The sequence below is a fragment of the Neofelis nebulosa genome, chromosome 17, assembly GCF_028018385.1.
Source record: "Neofelis nebulosa isolate mNeoNeb1 chromosome 17, mNeoNeb1.pri, whole genome shotgun sequence".
Lineage (NCBI taxonomy): Eukaryota > Metazoa > Chordata > Mammalia > Carnivora > Felidae > Neofelis > Neofelis nebulosa.
In genome coordinates, this window is record NC_080798.1 from 46,133,519 (window position 1) to 46,148,921 (window position 15,403).

The following is a 15,403-nucleotide window of genomic DNA, read 5'->3' on the forward strand; positions in this document are numbered from 1 at the left end:
GCAAGGTGTTTTCTCTTTTTCAGGATTTATTGAGATATTACTGATACACAAAAAAATTGCAGGGACACCTGGCTGGCTCAGTAGGTAGAACATGCGTCTCTTGATCTTGGGGTTGTGAGCTCGAGCGCCATGTTAGGTATAGAGATTACTTAAATCTTTAAAAAATTTGCACACATATAATGTACACATCTTGATGAGGTTGGGCGTTATTAGTGTTAGATACCTCACGTAACTAGAATCGTGCAATATTCGTCCCTCCGTGACTGGTTTATTTCACTTAGCATCGTGTCCTCCAGGTTCATGCATGTTGTCACAAATGGCAGGATTCACTTCTTAATTTTGAGGCTGCATAATACTTAGTGAGGTGTTTTTATCTTTATAATGGCTCAGAAACACTAACTAGAACCCAAGGCTCAGCCTGTTGCAAACTCCTGACTGTTTGGAATTATTTTTCATTCCCTCTCTATTGACTTTCTCTTTTCCCAGTTTTGGTTACCCTATCCTTCCTAATCTTAATCTCCCCATGTTTCACGTAACTGTACTTTTAATGAAACAAGCCTTTTAAGGTTCATGGTTGTTGTTTTTTTTTAATTTATTTATTCATTTTAAGTAATCTCTACACCCAATGTGAGACTTGAACTCATAACCCTGAGATCAAGAATTGCTTGCTCTTCCAACTGAGCCAACCAGGTGCTCCTGTTCATGTTTTATTTTTAACATTTACTCTAGTCCTGCTTCATTCATTTGGTAAGACACTTCTGCCTTGATTTTAGACACTGATTGTTAAATCTGGTTTGTAAAGTAACCAGTAATTAGATCAATAACTGTTTATTCCTCTTCTAAAACAATCACCATCTTCAATTAAAATGCCTTTTTCTTCCATGAGCTCCTAATATACATGTCTGTTTCAGTCTGAGAATAATGGCAAGATGCTTATGGAACCATTTTCTACCATGTTTGACCATCTCAGCATTTGTTTCTGTGCTTAAAAATAAATAGTAAATAATAGGTTACTTTCTCCTATAAGACCAGACATCCACCAATAGGTAGTCTATTTTTGATCTAACATTGTACAGACTAACAAAACGTTTGTAGTCACTTTCTACTTCTCTTATTCTTGCTGGATTTCTGGACTTGGTATTTATTACTTGGCACTCTTTGCATACATTATATTTTACTTATGCTCTGTGTCATCTTATTTGCATGATGCTGGTGACACTATGTGAGCCACACAACATCTAAGATACTTATCCCCAAACAGAAGCACAAATGGGGCAGACGTTCACTCAAATTCACATCTTTTGCAAAAAAAAAAAAGGATACAATTTTAGATTGGCTATTTTTATATTAACATGTTATGGTTAGACAAATTTTTGCAATAAACTCCTACCACCGAGGTTCATCTTCAACTCAGAACTCTTCTCTAATTATGCTGGGGGAAGAAATTGGCCGTCACTTACCTTGTACTTTTCCCAGATGGAGACCTGTGAGAAAATCAGAACTTTTTTCCCTGTCTTTTCCTCAATAAGTGCTTAAGCTTCTAATGAATTAAAATGTACACATCATTAGTTATCGTCTAATGTGAAATGAGTTTTTGTCAACATCTTCTACCTCTTTTTTGGAGAGGGAAGGGCAGTGAATAATACTCTATAGGCTTCATTTTCAATTAGAAACAGTACCTCCATTTTGAGATGTGGTGAAGCAGTCAGTGTTCATTCTGGCCATGACTTCCATAGCTTGCAGATTTTTATCAACTTCCAAATGAGAATGCCTCATTATTAGCCAGGCACACATATTACTACTGTCAATTCTCCTTCATCAGTTTGATTGCTATTTTTTAGATATTTTTCTTAAACTAAACCTTTTTATTTTTTCATATTTACAGACTTCTGGATTTCTCAAATTCTTCTGTGAACAGAAGAAGAATAAATCAAAGAAGAACTCTTACCTTGGTATGTATGTCCATCCCATTGGGGATGCCCTAGAATTACCCATGGAATTCTTTTCACACTATTGTTGTTTTTCTTTTAATTCAAAGTACTTGAAACTTGATTTCATCAAGGAGGGTGTTCTCCTGTTTGATTTCTTAGATATAATGATTTCGAATATTTGTGGCCTGAGAATAAACCACTTAAATGTTAATGGCTTTACTTCACAAACTTCTATGTATTTTTTCTGATACTCATCATGAATTTGACTTTTGTTACTGGGGCTTTGATGCCCTCTGCCCAATAAGAGGTACTCATCAATTTCTCAACTTTTGGTCCTGAAAAAAATCAATCCAGTTGCTAAAGATTCTGTTGGTGTGTAGGTAGGGACAATTGACAGTTTCTAAGGAAGGTGTTGTTGACAAAATTGATCATTCTAGTCGTTAGTTATGGCTGGTTGTGGTAAGTGTCATGTGGATGGCTCATAGATGCACTCTGTGTTGAGACTGAGCATGACTCTGGACCCCTTTTGTTCTAGAAATGAATGAAGCATAGTAATGGAGTGGTGAAATACTATGTTGTTTGTGGTTCATTGGATGTTTCTTGGAATTCATTTCCATGTCTGTACCTAGACCTGAGGATATGGCAAATGTATTCACCAGAAAATTGTGGTTTGGGTTTTCCTACCTAAGGAAAAAGAAGGGATGAGAAGGGGAGTTTGAGAGTTAGGGCGTGATGGAAACAGAACCAAGCTGATATTTGTCATTCCTAAGCCTCTTTGCTATTCCAGAATGCTTTTGACCTTGAGAGCATTTGACTGTCTCTCTGTCTGAGTAAAATATCGTTCTCTTTGGCCTGAAGTATACAAGGCAATTTTTTGTACTGCTTTGGAAATACACTTCTCCATGCTGTGATTTGAAAATAGCAGCACTGTTAAGAAAGAGCAGGGTCTTCGGTGAACGCATAAGACATTCATTTGATGAAGTGTTGAGTAAACCAGATGGTTGGTATCAAACGCCTTGATAAAATATTTTAGAAATCAGAGCTGGTTCTCATTAAAAAAATAAGCCCCTCTGGAGGAATTTGCTTATGACTTTCTCCATTTTGTTTTCATTTATTTCGAATGGTTTTTAAAATTAAGCATAGCTATGAGCATAAGCCAAGCTAAAACTATGGCTTTAAAAAAGTCTTGACTTTTTCATCCCTATCTGTGGTTCCTAGTCACCCGGTGGCCTCATTCTGGTTATCACGGCAACATCTGCTTAGATGAAGTATTGACATTTGTGTGCATCAGAGCCCCAAACACTTGAATTTTCCAACAATGAGAACATTGGATGTTTCCCTTTGTGTGTGCTAATGGTATAGACTGATTTTGCAGAATCACTGCAGCAAGTTGTAAATGATGTATGAAATGAAAAATTCCTGTCCAGTGCACAGAGTGAATATATACAGTTCTATGCAGTCACTGCAGTGCTGGGCTATTTGTTTTAATATTTCCTTCAGACATACAGTAATTTTTTTTGGTGAGTCATATCCAGATGCCTGCCATTGGCACAAAGCACAGATTTCCTTTATATACGTTTCAAATGAATTTTAGTCATGTATAAGTATACTTAATAGAATACTGGATTTTAGAAGATTTGACCTTTAAAAAAAGAATACGTTTAGGAAAACAATAGTAGTATGTTTATCTTGAAAATTTGGGGAAATACTGAAGAGTCCAAATATTATAAATCATCTAATCCTATTATGGGAAAAATATTCTTTGTTTACATTTAAGGTTTTTATCCTCTGTGATTAGATTGCATTCTTAAAAAAATTGAGCTACTGATTTATTTGTAAAGTTTTATTCCTAATTACCAATAAGACTTCAGCATCTTTCCATGACTTGTACAATTAATCACTGCATACTATTCAATTGCATGGATGTAGCTTAACGAATTCTTATCCATTCCTGCCGAACATTGGATATGTAGGTAGTTTCTAACTTTGCTAATGCAAATCATTTCCTATATCAGTGCTGCAGTGGTTATGTGACTGTTGGAATGTTGGTATATAGTTAGTAATGTCAATCTTGGCTCTCTTTTTCTCTTTCAAAATTATCTTAGCTATTATATCTATTTTTTGTGTTGATTTTGATGATTGGATTATATATATAAATGGTCAGAGTAGAATTGGCATCTCCATAATATTGAGTCATTCCACTGGAGAATGTAGTGTATCTTGCTATTTATTGGTAAATTTTCTAAGGTGGATTCATTCTTGAATATAAGAGATAAGCTTCTCTAAGTAGTGATAACATTTTAGAGTTTCCGCGTGTAATGACTAAGTTATATCTGTAAAGTTCTCTTGTGTCATTTCAGTTATACTTTTTGGACAAGGGTGATTGTAGCTTCATAATATCAATTAACAAGATTTTCCCCATCCTCCCTAGCCCTCCTCCCCCCATATCATGCTCTGGGGCCGTTTAAGTACAAGGAGTGAACTCTCTTTTTTATATGTGATAGAATTAATGTCTGCCTCTGGCTCATTTGGGGGGATAAATTCTTTGAAACCTGTAATTTCCTTTTAAGGCTATTGACATATTTAGGTTGTTTTCTGTCTGTTTATTGAATCAACTTTGGTAATTTATATTTCCCTGTTGAAATATCAATTTATTGAGGGTTGATGGGGGTGGGAGGGAACGGAGTGGGGGTGATGGGTATTGAGGAGGGCACCTGTTGGAATGAGCACTGGGTGTTGTATGGAAATCAATCTGACAATAAATTTCATATTTTAAAAAAAAGAAACATCAATTTATCTAGAAGTGAAATTTGTTAATACAGATGCATACAAAATTTTTTGTTACCATTTAAAAATAATCCTATAAATCTATTGTGAGGTCACTTTTCTCATTCTTAATATGAATACCTTTACCTATTTTTTTAAACTTTTTTTGAAGTTTATTTATTTACTTTTGAAAAAGAGAGTGAGCAAGAGTGAGTGTGAGTAGGGGAGGAGCACAGAGAGCGGCAGAGAAAAATCCCCAAAATCTTTGTCAGCATAGAGCCTAACACAGGACTCAATCCCATATACTATGAGATCAAGGGCTGGATCCTCACCTGACTGATCCACCCAGGTGCCCCATGAATATCTTTATCTTAATGAGCTTTGCCAAATGTATTTTTGAAGAACCAGCTATTGAGTGTACTTACTGTTTCTCTAGTTGTGCTTTTTTTTTTTTACCAGCTTCTTAAGTTGCATGCCATATCGATCTTTTTGTTGTTTGTTAATAAAAATATTTCTAACTATGAATTTTCCTACGATTCCCATTTTAGCTGTATCATAAAACTTTTTTAAAGTTTGTTAATTTGTTTGTTTAGAGAGAGAAAGAGAGAGAGAGAGTGAGTGAGTGGGAGGGACAGACAGAATGGGAGAGAGAGGGAGAGAGGGAGAATCCCAAGAATCTGCCAGATTACTGACAGATCTGAGTAAAATATGAGCAAGGATGTTTTAAAGAGATGACTCAGATTCCCAAGAATCTCTCCACTGTCAGCACAGAGACCTATGCAGGGCTTGAACTCATGACCCATGAAACCAAGAGTTGGTTGCTTACCTGACTAAGCCACCCAGGTGCCCCTGTTTCATACATCTTTTGATATGTTAGATGCTTTTTTTATTTATTAATAACATGAAGTGATATTTTGATATCCTCTATGACCTCACAATTCTTAAAAGACTAATTTGAAATTTAAAAGTGGTTGAATTTTAAGATTCTATCTGTTATGATTAATTCCTAGTTTTATTTAATTATCTCTGAAATACACCTGCTGTAATGTTGACTTGAATTTTATTGACATTATCTTTGTAGAGGAGTATGCATGTTCATCTTTGGGAAGGAGCCCATGGGCACTGGAGTTGAAAGTTATTTTATTTAGAGAATTTAATCTTATTATATTATCAAGCTATTTTGTATCATAGTTCGTTTGTTGTCTTCTTTGATCTTCTTTGGCCAACTGTAAGGAAAGTTGAAGTCCTTTGTTAATTTGTTCTTACTATTCTATAACTCTTATTTATAGAGATACTTACATTCTGTGAGTCAGCGCAGTATTATTTGACGCATAAACATTGTGTATTTGCATTGAACTGTACTCTTCTAATATGAAATCTGTCTTTGAACATATAGTGTGTTTTGCCTTGCGTTTTCCTTTGTCTAATGTTAATATTAAAACTTCTATTTTCTTTTTATTTGCATCTCTTTAAAACATCCTTGCTCATATTTTACTCATCCTTTTTGAATTCACTCGTCTTAAGTGTATCTCTTGTAATACATAAAGAATTGTTTTACCTATGCTTAGTTTTGCAACCTGGCTTTCTCCTTTTTATTCTTCTCTTGGAGAAGTTTAAGACATTTACAAATACTGGGGCGCCTCAGTGGCTCAGTCGGTTAAGTGTCCAACTTCAGCTCAGGTCATGATCTCACGGCTCATGAGTTTGAGCCCCACGTCGGCCTCTGTGCTGACAGCTCAGAGCCTGGAGCCTGCTTTGGATTCTCTGTCTCCCTCTCTCTGTGCCCCTCCCCCACTCACGCTGTGTCCCTCTCTGTCTCTCTCTCTCTCTCTCTCTCTCTGTCTCTCAGAACTAAATAAATATTAAAAAAAATATTTACAAATGTTGTCATAAACACAGTATTAGCCTTACTATGTTCCTTGTCTTCTTTTTGGTTCTTGGGTGATTTTTCACCATTCTTTTCTATCTTTGACCATATAGACTGTACCATTCTTTGTTAATGTCTCAGAGAGCATATGTTGTATATTAAGTTCTGTTTTCATTTAAGTTTCTCAGAAGCATTCTTTAGGCTTAGTTTCTGTCAAATTTAAGGGCAAATCGCATTTTTACATCTTCTAGTTGAATGGAAGAATTCAGCCTACTTCCCACCCCCTGTACACACACTACTGCTTCCTCTCAGTCCTATATCTTGTCTCTGTTAATGTAATCTCAGGTTTTAGAAAAAGTATTGTTTTAAGGTACCATTATTCTTGTTATGTATGCCTTCTTGTTTTTGTAAATAATGTTTCTGATTTCTATTTAGCTTTTAAAATAGATTTGATAGAATTATCTTGTTATGTCTGTATTGAACTGATTTCACTCTTCCAAATTAGGTTATTATACTTTATCTTTTTATTTTTGACCTGTTAATTTTTCTTAATCTCTCATTGGGTTTGATTATGGCTTTTGATAATTTTTCAAGAAGGACGCATGGTTAGTCTTCCGAGTTCATGCATTTGGAAGGATAAGGATAGATTTTCCATTCTTTGTTTAGGTATACAATTCTTGAGTTGCAATGTTTTCCCTGAAAATTTTATAATTTTGTTAAACTAATTTTTTTTTTTTCAACGTTTTTTATTTATTTTTGGGACAGAGAGAGACAGAGCATGAACGGGGGAGGGGCAGAGAGAGAGGGAGACACAGAATCGGAAACAGGCTCCAGGCTCCGAGCCATCACCCCAGAGCCTGATGCGGGGCTCGAACTCACAGATGCGAGATCGTGACCTGGCTGAAGTCGGCCGCTTAACCGACTGCGCCACCCTGGCGCCCCATTGTTAAACTAATTTTTGCATCAAAGGAAAAGTCTGAGGCGAGGATGATTTTTTTTTAAATCATAGATATTTGGTGAGTGTGTTTGTGTGTGTGTGGTTGTTGTTGTTGTTGTCCCCATGCCTGGATGTTTGTGAGACTTTGTTCTTATAACTCAAAAATTTTGACAAGATACATCTAGGTATGAGTTTACTCTTACAATAATCATCTTTTTCATCTGTATTCACTCAACTTTTTCCAATTGATAAATATTTTTATCTATTATAGCTTAAATTATTAGTTTTGTCTCATTTATCCTGATCTTTTTAGGAGCCCCGGAGATTTAGATGTTGAAACAGTAAGTTTTGTGAAGGCAGGAACCATATCAGTTTTGTACTCTGCTCTGTACTTGGGTTTATGTGTCCAGATCCTGGCACATTCTAGTCACTAAATAAATACATATTTTCTAATGGATATGTGAATGAATGAATGAATGAATGAATGAATCCCAGATCTGACCTTAATATGTACTTTTTCACTTTTGATTATTTTCATCGTATTTTTTCTTCTGCTTTTTAGGGAAGTGGTAGGAAATGGTCTTTCCAGGAAACCATAAGCTGAAGACAGTACTGCAGATTTAACCTGCTCAAGGTTACTTAGGCACTGACTCTGCTTTCCTTGTTCCCCTCCCCTGCCTTCTCATTAGGATATGACTTTCGTAGAAATATCTTTGGCTTAAGAACCCGCAGTTTCATAAGTCTGAAACGTTCTTTCTTAACACATAACTCATTTAAGCTCTTCCCAGGTGCTGATTGAGGCGAGGAAGGGCAGCCAGGACAAGCTCAGATCCAGATCTCAAGGCTCCCACTTGGGCAGAGAGTGACAGCTGACTACCTCTCCATCAGCTAGCTAGCTTTGGGTGCAAGGTACCTCCCCACCCCCCACCACACACACCTCATTTAGTGGCTTAAAGTAGCAATCATTTATTAGTTCAAGATTTTATAGGCTGGTAGTTCGGGCTGGGCTCAGCTGGGCAGTTCTTACCTAAGTCTCACACGTGCATACTCATGTGACTGCAGCCAGCTGGTGAGTCAGTGGGGTGATCCTGATGGCCTCATGCGTGTTTCTGGTGTTGGAGCCACAATCTGAGAGTTTCTAAAGTAGCACATAAGGGCAAAGTCCAATGCTGAGTGCTTTCCAAGCCTCCACTTGCAGCACTTTGCTAAGGCTCTGCTGGTCTCAGACAGTCACCCAACTGTTGCAGATACAGAGGGTGGAGACATGAACTCTAGCTCTTAATTGGAGAAACGAGCATGCCATATTGCAGCGGCCTGGATGCTGGGAGTGGACACATTTGAGGCCTCTTTACAATTCACTATACTCTCTGTAGGGACTCTAGAAACCGAAGGAATTCATGCTGAGGCATATGGGCTCCTGCCTACATTGCTCTCTTGGCTGAGTTAAATTGGAACTTAATCTAACCTTACAGTGCATGCTTGGTCTTGTCCAGATGATTTGTGGTCCTGAAATGTTGCACTCTGGTATTTCTCCATTATCCTTCTGGTATTTACTGCTTTTGATGTGGATTTACATCCTGTCCGGGCATTTTTGGTTTCATACACTCTCTTCTTATCTCATTCATGTTCCTTTTTAAAATTCTGTTTCTCTTTCATATTTTATTTCTCCTGACTCTTTTATGTACCTGTTACATTGAGGTTTATTTTGCTCTCCATTGTAGATCCTAAACAGTTTAGTTTATTTTATTTTAAAAGAATCATTAGATGTTTACTTCCTGCCAGGTACTGCTTTAAATGCTAGAGACACACTAGGAAACGAGACTTGGACCCTGTCCTCAGGGAATTTACAGTTGGGTAAGACCTCTCATTTCCTCAAGTATAATATTTTCAGAGGCACTGACCTTCCTCTGAGTTTGTGGGATGTTTTTGTATCTTTCTTCTGCAGTAGCCTATCGTAGACGCTTTGTTTGGTGTTTGTCAATAGACTTAAGGGTTTCCTCTTATGTCTGTCCTCTTGTGTGATGGTCAGATTTCATTCTTGGGTTTGTATCTGGAGGATATATTAGTGCACAAACTTCCTTGTTCAACTGTCAGGTTTCAGGGAGCATCATCTAGAGATCTAAACCCCAAAAGTCTAAATCTCTGTTCAAATATATAAAACACTCTATTTCCCAACGTGTACTCTTGTTTTTCCTTTTTCTTTTTTTTTTTAAATGTTTATTTATTGTTGAGAGAGAGTGTGTGCACTAGTGGGGAGGGGAAGAGAGTGAGACACACACAGAATCTGAAGTAGGCACCAGGCTCTGAGCTGTCAGTGCAGAGCCTAATGCAGGAATTGAACCCATGACCCATGAGATCATGATGTGAGCCGAAGTTGGACTCTCAAGCAACTGAGAACAGGTGCCCCACGTTCTTTCTTTTTCTCCCCCAACTTCACTACTTCAATTTTGAGGATGTTATTTCCCAGGGAGATGTCATATTACCCCAACCTCCTCCCCACCCTTTTTTTTTGTACTTAATGTTTCTGAATGGATGGCAGGAGGGTTAGTGGCTATATTTTTGTAGAAGAATACTCTAGCTCATCATAAAATAGCTCTTGACTGGTAGAGAGATAGCTTCCCGTCTTCTGGTCTCCTAGGTCTATGGACTGTGAGGCTCTAATCGTGCAATGAAAAGGACCATTTGACAGGAGAAATCGGTCTCTTTCTTCTTTTCTCTGCTTTGTTTTTATTGGTAATGTTTTATACACACAGATGAAATATGTTATATATGTGTAAGTTATAAAGCATAATAATGAAATGAATACCCACAAACTTAAAATCCAGTTTAAGAATAGGAACATTAGTGGGCTGTGGCATTCACCTGTGGGTACTTTCCTTCATCCTTATCCTATATCCTCCTAACCTGGAGATGACCACTCTTCTGAATATTATGCTCACTACTCTCTTGTCTTTTGAAAAAATAATTTTATTTAATAAATATGAACAGTATGGGGCGCCTGGGTGGCTCAGTCGGTTGAGCATCCGACTTCGGCTCAGGTCATGATCTCGCAGCTCGTGAGTTCAAACCCCGCGTCGGGCTCTGTGCTGACAGCTCAGAGCTTGGAGCCTGCTTCAGATTCTGTGTCTCCCTCTCTCTCTGCTCCAACCCACTCGCATTCTGTCTCTGTCTCTCTCTAAATATAAATGAACATTTAAAAAAACTAAAAAAAAAATATGAACAGTATGTTAATAAAATTGAACAGTATGTTGTTTAGATTTTTAAAAATTTTTGAGTGTTATAAAAAATTGTGTTACACTGAAGGTAGACCGATGCTAGTGACATATTTTCCCTCAGGACTATGTTTCCAAGATTCATTTATATTGTTGAATGTGCATGTGTTTTACTCATCTCCAGTGTTGTACAGTAAGCCTTTTGGGGAAAGCATCATTAAAAAAATTATTAAGTTAAAAGCAAAGTTTTTGTCTAATAAGCTGAATGTTGCTTTGAATATTTTGGTATATTTCTCCTGGCTGGCAGGCATAACAACTTCTTTTAGATATATAGAGACCTCATTTTCATAAATGCATATAATTATGAATGTACAAAGGTGTAAATGGTTACAAGGTATTTTTGATGATCCTTTTAATGTCTCCAGGATCTTAGTATTGACCACATGCACCTTCTCCCTTTCTTATTTTCATATCTCATCGTGTGTTTATTGATTTTGTAATTCTGTTCAAAACACAATGTTTGGCTTTGTTGATTATTTTCTGTGATTTTTGTTTCTCCTTTACCAATTTCTGCTCTTTATCATTTGATATTGGTACTGAGTTTTGAAGGGTAGGTAAAATTTGGCCAGTGTAAGGGTATAATGTGATTAAATATTTGACAGACATCAGATGTTCTTTATAGCAGTCATGAGACTCTAGGAAATACTGTTTTAATGTGTGCTGTTAAAGTAGTTAGTCCTATGGGATATGCTGAATTTCAGAACTGTCAGTATAGAAGTCTCCAACACTTGGGATCATTTGAGTTCATGTAAGCATGAATAATCATTTGTGAGTGATACTTCAGGTCTTTTGCTCTCTCCTTGGTTTACCACGCTCCCCTTAATTCCAGAATGTTCTTGTTCTTTTCTCTTTTTCTCTTTCTAATCTCATAAAATCAGATTCTAAAATGGAAATACACCTCATAGGGGTGTCTCATTAGAAATTATGTGATAATGTTTTTCTAATAGATTTCATCTGCTACCCAAAATTGTCTTATGTGCATGACTCTTTCCTTAAACTCTCATTGGTTTTTATTTGCTTTGGTTATGCATATTTCCTCCCATGCATTTTTTTCCCCCTCACATCTGTCCCTTGTTCTTGGATAGTATCAATTTTCTTCACCTAGTGTTTCTGTCTTTGAAAAAAGCAGAAGGATGACACTGTTAAATGGGCCATTTAACTGAAGAATGGCATGTCAGACATCCTTTTTCTATATATATAATGAGAGAGATGTATATAGGTTAATGTATGTATTTATAGAGATGAATATTACAGCTATTTTATGATATTTAAGACTAAATGCCACAGTTGTATTTTTTTAAGTAAGTCTAAACTTCCCTTAAAGGAAAGCTGAGAAAAGTAGTAATTTGGAACTAGTTGGCTTAACTTAAAAAGCTCCCCTGTGACATCGGAGTGTGTTTCATGCAATTGCTTTCTTAGACTTCCTCATTAAAATATTGACTACTCTTTTTCTTCCGTAAATGCTAATCCCGGCTCCCATGTACATGTATTTACATTTCACTGCAGGCAGCCTGCCAGGTTAGAAATAAAACCAATTTGTTAATATCACTATTTCCTTTTCAGCAAAGAAAATATGCATTAAATTAAAGACTTTCTAAAATAATAAGAAACAGCTCCTGTTGCTCCCAACCATTTATTTGTCTCTCTGGTTGAGGATGTGATGGCTCATCTTTATGAATCTCGATGAGCTTGCCTTTCTCTGCTCCTCTCAGCTCTGGCCATCACTGCAAAACTTCAGCATCTGAAAGGTCGCTGTCACAAGCCTTGAAGGTCTGTCTGCCCCCTTCTCCCTACCGTTCCCACCACCGCACTTGTGCTAGTGCCTGCCAGCACCTATCTGAGGGTGCAAAACGCTGTTTTTAAAAGAGTGTGAGCATGTATGGTTAATCCTGGCTGATAACATGCTGCTTTGCTGGAGCATTCTCTCCAGAAATCTTGGAAATCTTTGAACTGCAAGAGAATCCCCATTTGATTTATGTTTCATAAGTGGATCAGTGTTATTAAAATCCACAGGAGCTCTTTGTTCATTTAGTCATTCTGAGGGCCACCCATCACGCACATCCATACACTATTTTGCACAGGAGCACCTTTCTGGAGCCCATAACTGTTCTTTAAATAATCCTTCAACAGAAAGCAACTAATTATGCAACAAAACATCAAGGAATACTAGTAAATCTAGAATGTTTGTGTGCATTGGGTGATCCAGTCTTGCAAAGTCAAGTGAATTTCTAGTAAAGCTAACACGTTATTAACCTTATCAGCATACTTTGCCTGGCTGGATGCTACTCTTTGACTTTGTTGAACATTTTATTTATAAAATGGATTGATTGATATTTACTATCATTCTTGTGACCCATAAGGAAAAAGGAGTCCTTTGTAAATGCCACTGTGTAGTTGGTGCCAGGAGAAGTGAAATCTGGCACCTAAAAAATGTTGTACATACATACTTTGTTCATTTCTCCTGATTTTTCTGCGTATTTCATTATGTTTTCCCCGTTGTTTTCCTCTCTAGTCAATGTTGGCCTCTGCTCTAATAAGGTTAGAAGAGTAAGGTACTCTTTGTTTCTGATTTGTTACTGATAATCTTTGTTTAGTTTGTACTTTGAGGAAAATATTAAAGAAAGAAAAGACTTAGCCTAAGTAATTGACGGATTACTTCCTTTCTGATTTTGCCTTAACTGGCTTTAAGATTGAGGCCCCAGTTCCTTACCGCAAAGATTCCATAATGGCCAACAAAATTGGGAACTATTCCCCCCTCTTAAGCTCTTTCATCTTCCATAATTTTATTCCATCTTACTCCCATTCACTTTGAATGGAGTTGTTGGCTTCTCTCTTTCATCGTCGTTTTGGTATTGTGGATTGGTAGAGCATTGTGTCCGTTTCCTGAAATCCTGTACAACCTTGAGCTGGGTTCTTAACAAGAGCCTACTAGTCCTTCTGCTGTCGTCTTTGGCCCTGAAAGTGTTCAACATTGAGACACTTCTCAGGAAGACATATTTAGCAGTGCGGTGTTGTTCCGTGAGGAAAAACGCCTCATCCAGCTGGTAAGCAATTTATGCCCTGAAGCATGAAGATTTCATAGCCCTTGTAATTTTATCCTTCCTGGTGTCGCTGCAGGTGCTATTTTTATTCATATAAATATTTAATCTTCTATAAAACTTATTAAGCTGTTGGCCTCAATAATATTTTTTGGCAGAGAGTTCCCTAGGTTAAAGGGACACAGTCAAGTACAACAGCTTAGCTCAAGATCACAGTTTTAAATAAAGGTATAAAAGGTGATTTTCTGAGATTAAAAAAAAAGACTCCAGCAAGGCTGTTTGGGGTTCAGTTCTGACATTTCCCAATAATGCTGCCACAATCTCAATAGCACTGAGTTGGCATTTGAGGGACCAGGAACGAAGCTCGGTTGAAACTAATGTGAAAGTAGTAGTTAACATGTTTTTGTTTTTGTTTTTTTCTAGACCTAGTAAAGAAGAACAGTAGATAAAAATTTTGTGCGGGCAATGCTCTTTATTTTCTTAGACCTCAGCTCTCACATTAAGGTTTTTGCATGACTTTTAATCCATGGAATTATTTTTCCTTATCAGTCTTCCCTAACCTTCTTTAAGTAGTTGACGTCTTTTGATGAATACCTCTTTTCTTGTTAAAACAGATGAAATTTTCTGAGTCTTGTGGTTTGTTGGAGGACCACCAGGCAATGTGTGGTGTGGCATCTTCTAATTCCCTTTAGATGATTATGTGGAAATTAAGGGGAGGTTTCTCCAGTTTATTTAAGGCGGACCCATAGTGGAAATTTTAAACATAAACAACTTGACATACATGCATTGACTGTCGAGAAGGGTGTGAGTTGACTCTGGAGTACTATATTTCTTTGTCTTCTTGAATATTTATAGTGCCTGGTGCATTTGACCTTGAACATTATGGACACTTGTACCACAAAAGAGTCTGGCATACGAAGACCTATCCTGGCTTATTGCTGGTGCAGATGAGTTGATTGCTTTTGGTGGCCCTAGTATAGGAAGCGTATGATTCTCAAGGAGGAGAAAAGAAATATACATGTTTTTAATCGAATGCAAGCCATGGGATATATAATGGAGTTAAAAATTATAAGGAACTATAAGGGCTGTATGAATTCAGAGAAAGAATCGGCTATTGTATTACCTAGAATGCTTCAAGAGAAGCTGGTAATAGGGGTGCCTGGGTGGCCCAGTCAGTTAAGTATCTGACTTTGGCTCAGGTCATGATCTCTCAGTTTATAAGTTCGAGCCCCGCATCAGGCTCTTTGCTGACAGCTCAGCGCCTGGAGCCTGCTTTGGATTCTGTGTCTCTGTCTCTGTCCACCCCTCCCCCACTCATACTCTGTGTCTCCCTCAAAAAGAAATAAACATTAAAAATTTAAAAAAAAAAAATAGAGAAGCTGGTATTTGAATTGGGTCTTCAGGATTCCTGAGGTTTGGACACGTCAAGTAGAAGTGAGGGGAGAGGTGAGGAGGTAACTGGAGGTGCAAGACTACCATATTCAAATGGCAAAACTTCAGTGTAATAGATTTAGTGACTCCTAAAATAGAGTCTCACCTAAAGAATCAATACTGAAAGTAAGTGTTGGCTTAGTCCATCTGCATGGAACTAA

The 15,403-nt window shown here is 37.2% G+C and overlaps 1 long non-coding RNA gene across 1 annotated transcript in view; it reads left to right on the forward strand.

Moving 5' to 3' along the window:
* Window positions 1–1,883: 1,883 nt before the first annotated feature.
* Window positions 1,884–15,403, forward strand: part of LOC131499137 (uncharacterized) — a 302,367-nt gene continuing 288,847 nt past the window's right edge. Inside the window, exon 1 of the long non-coding RNA XR_009255738.1 lies at window positions 1,884–1,952. This is a non-coding gene — a long non-coding RNA (uncharacterized LOC131499137). The remainder of the gene's footprint in view (window positions 1,953–15,403) is intronic.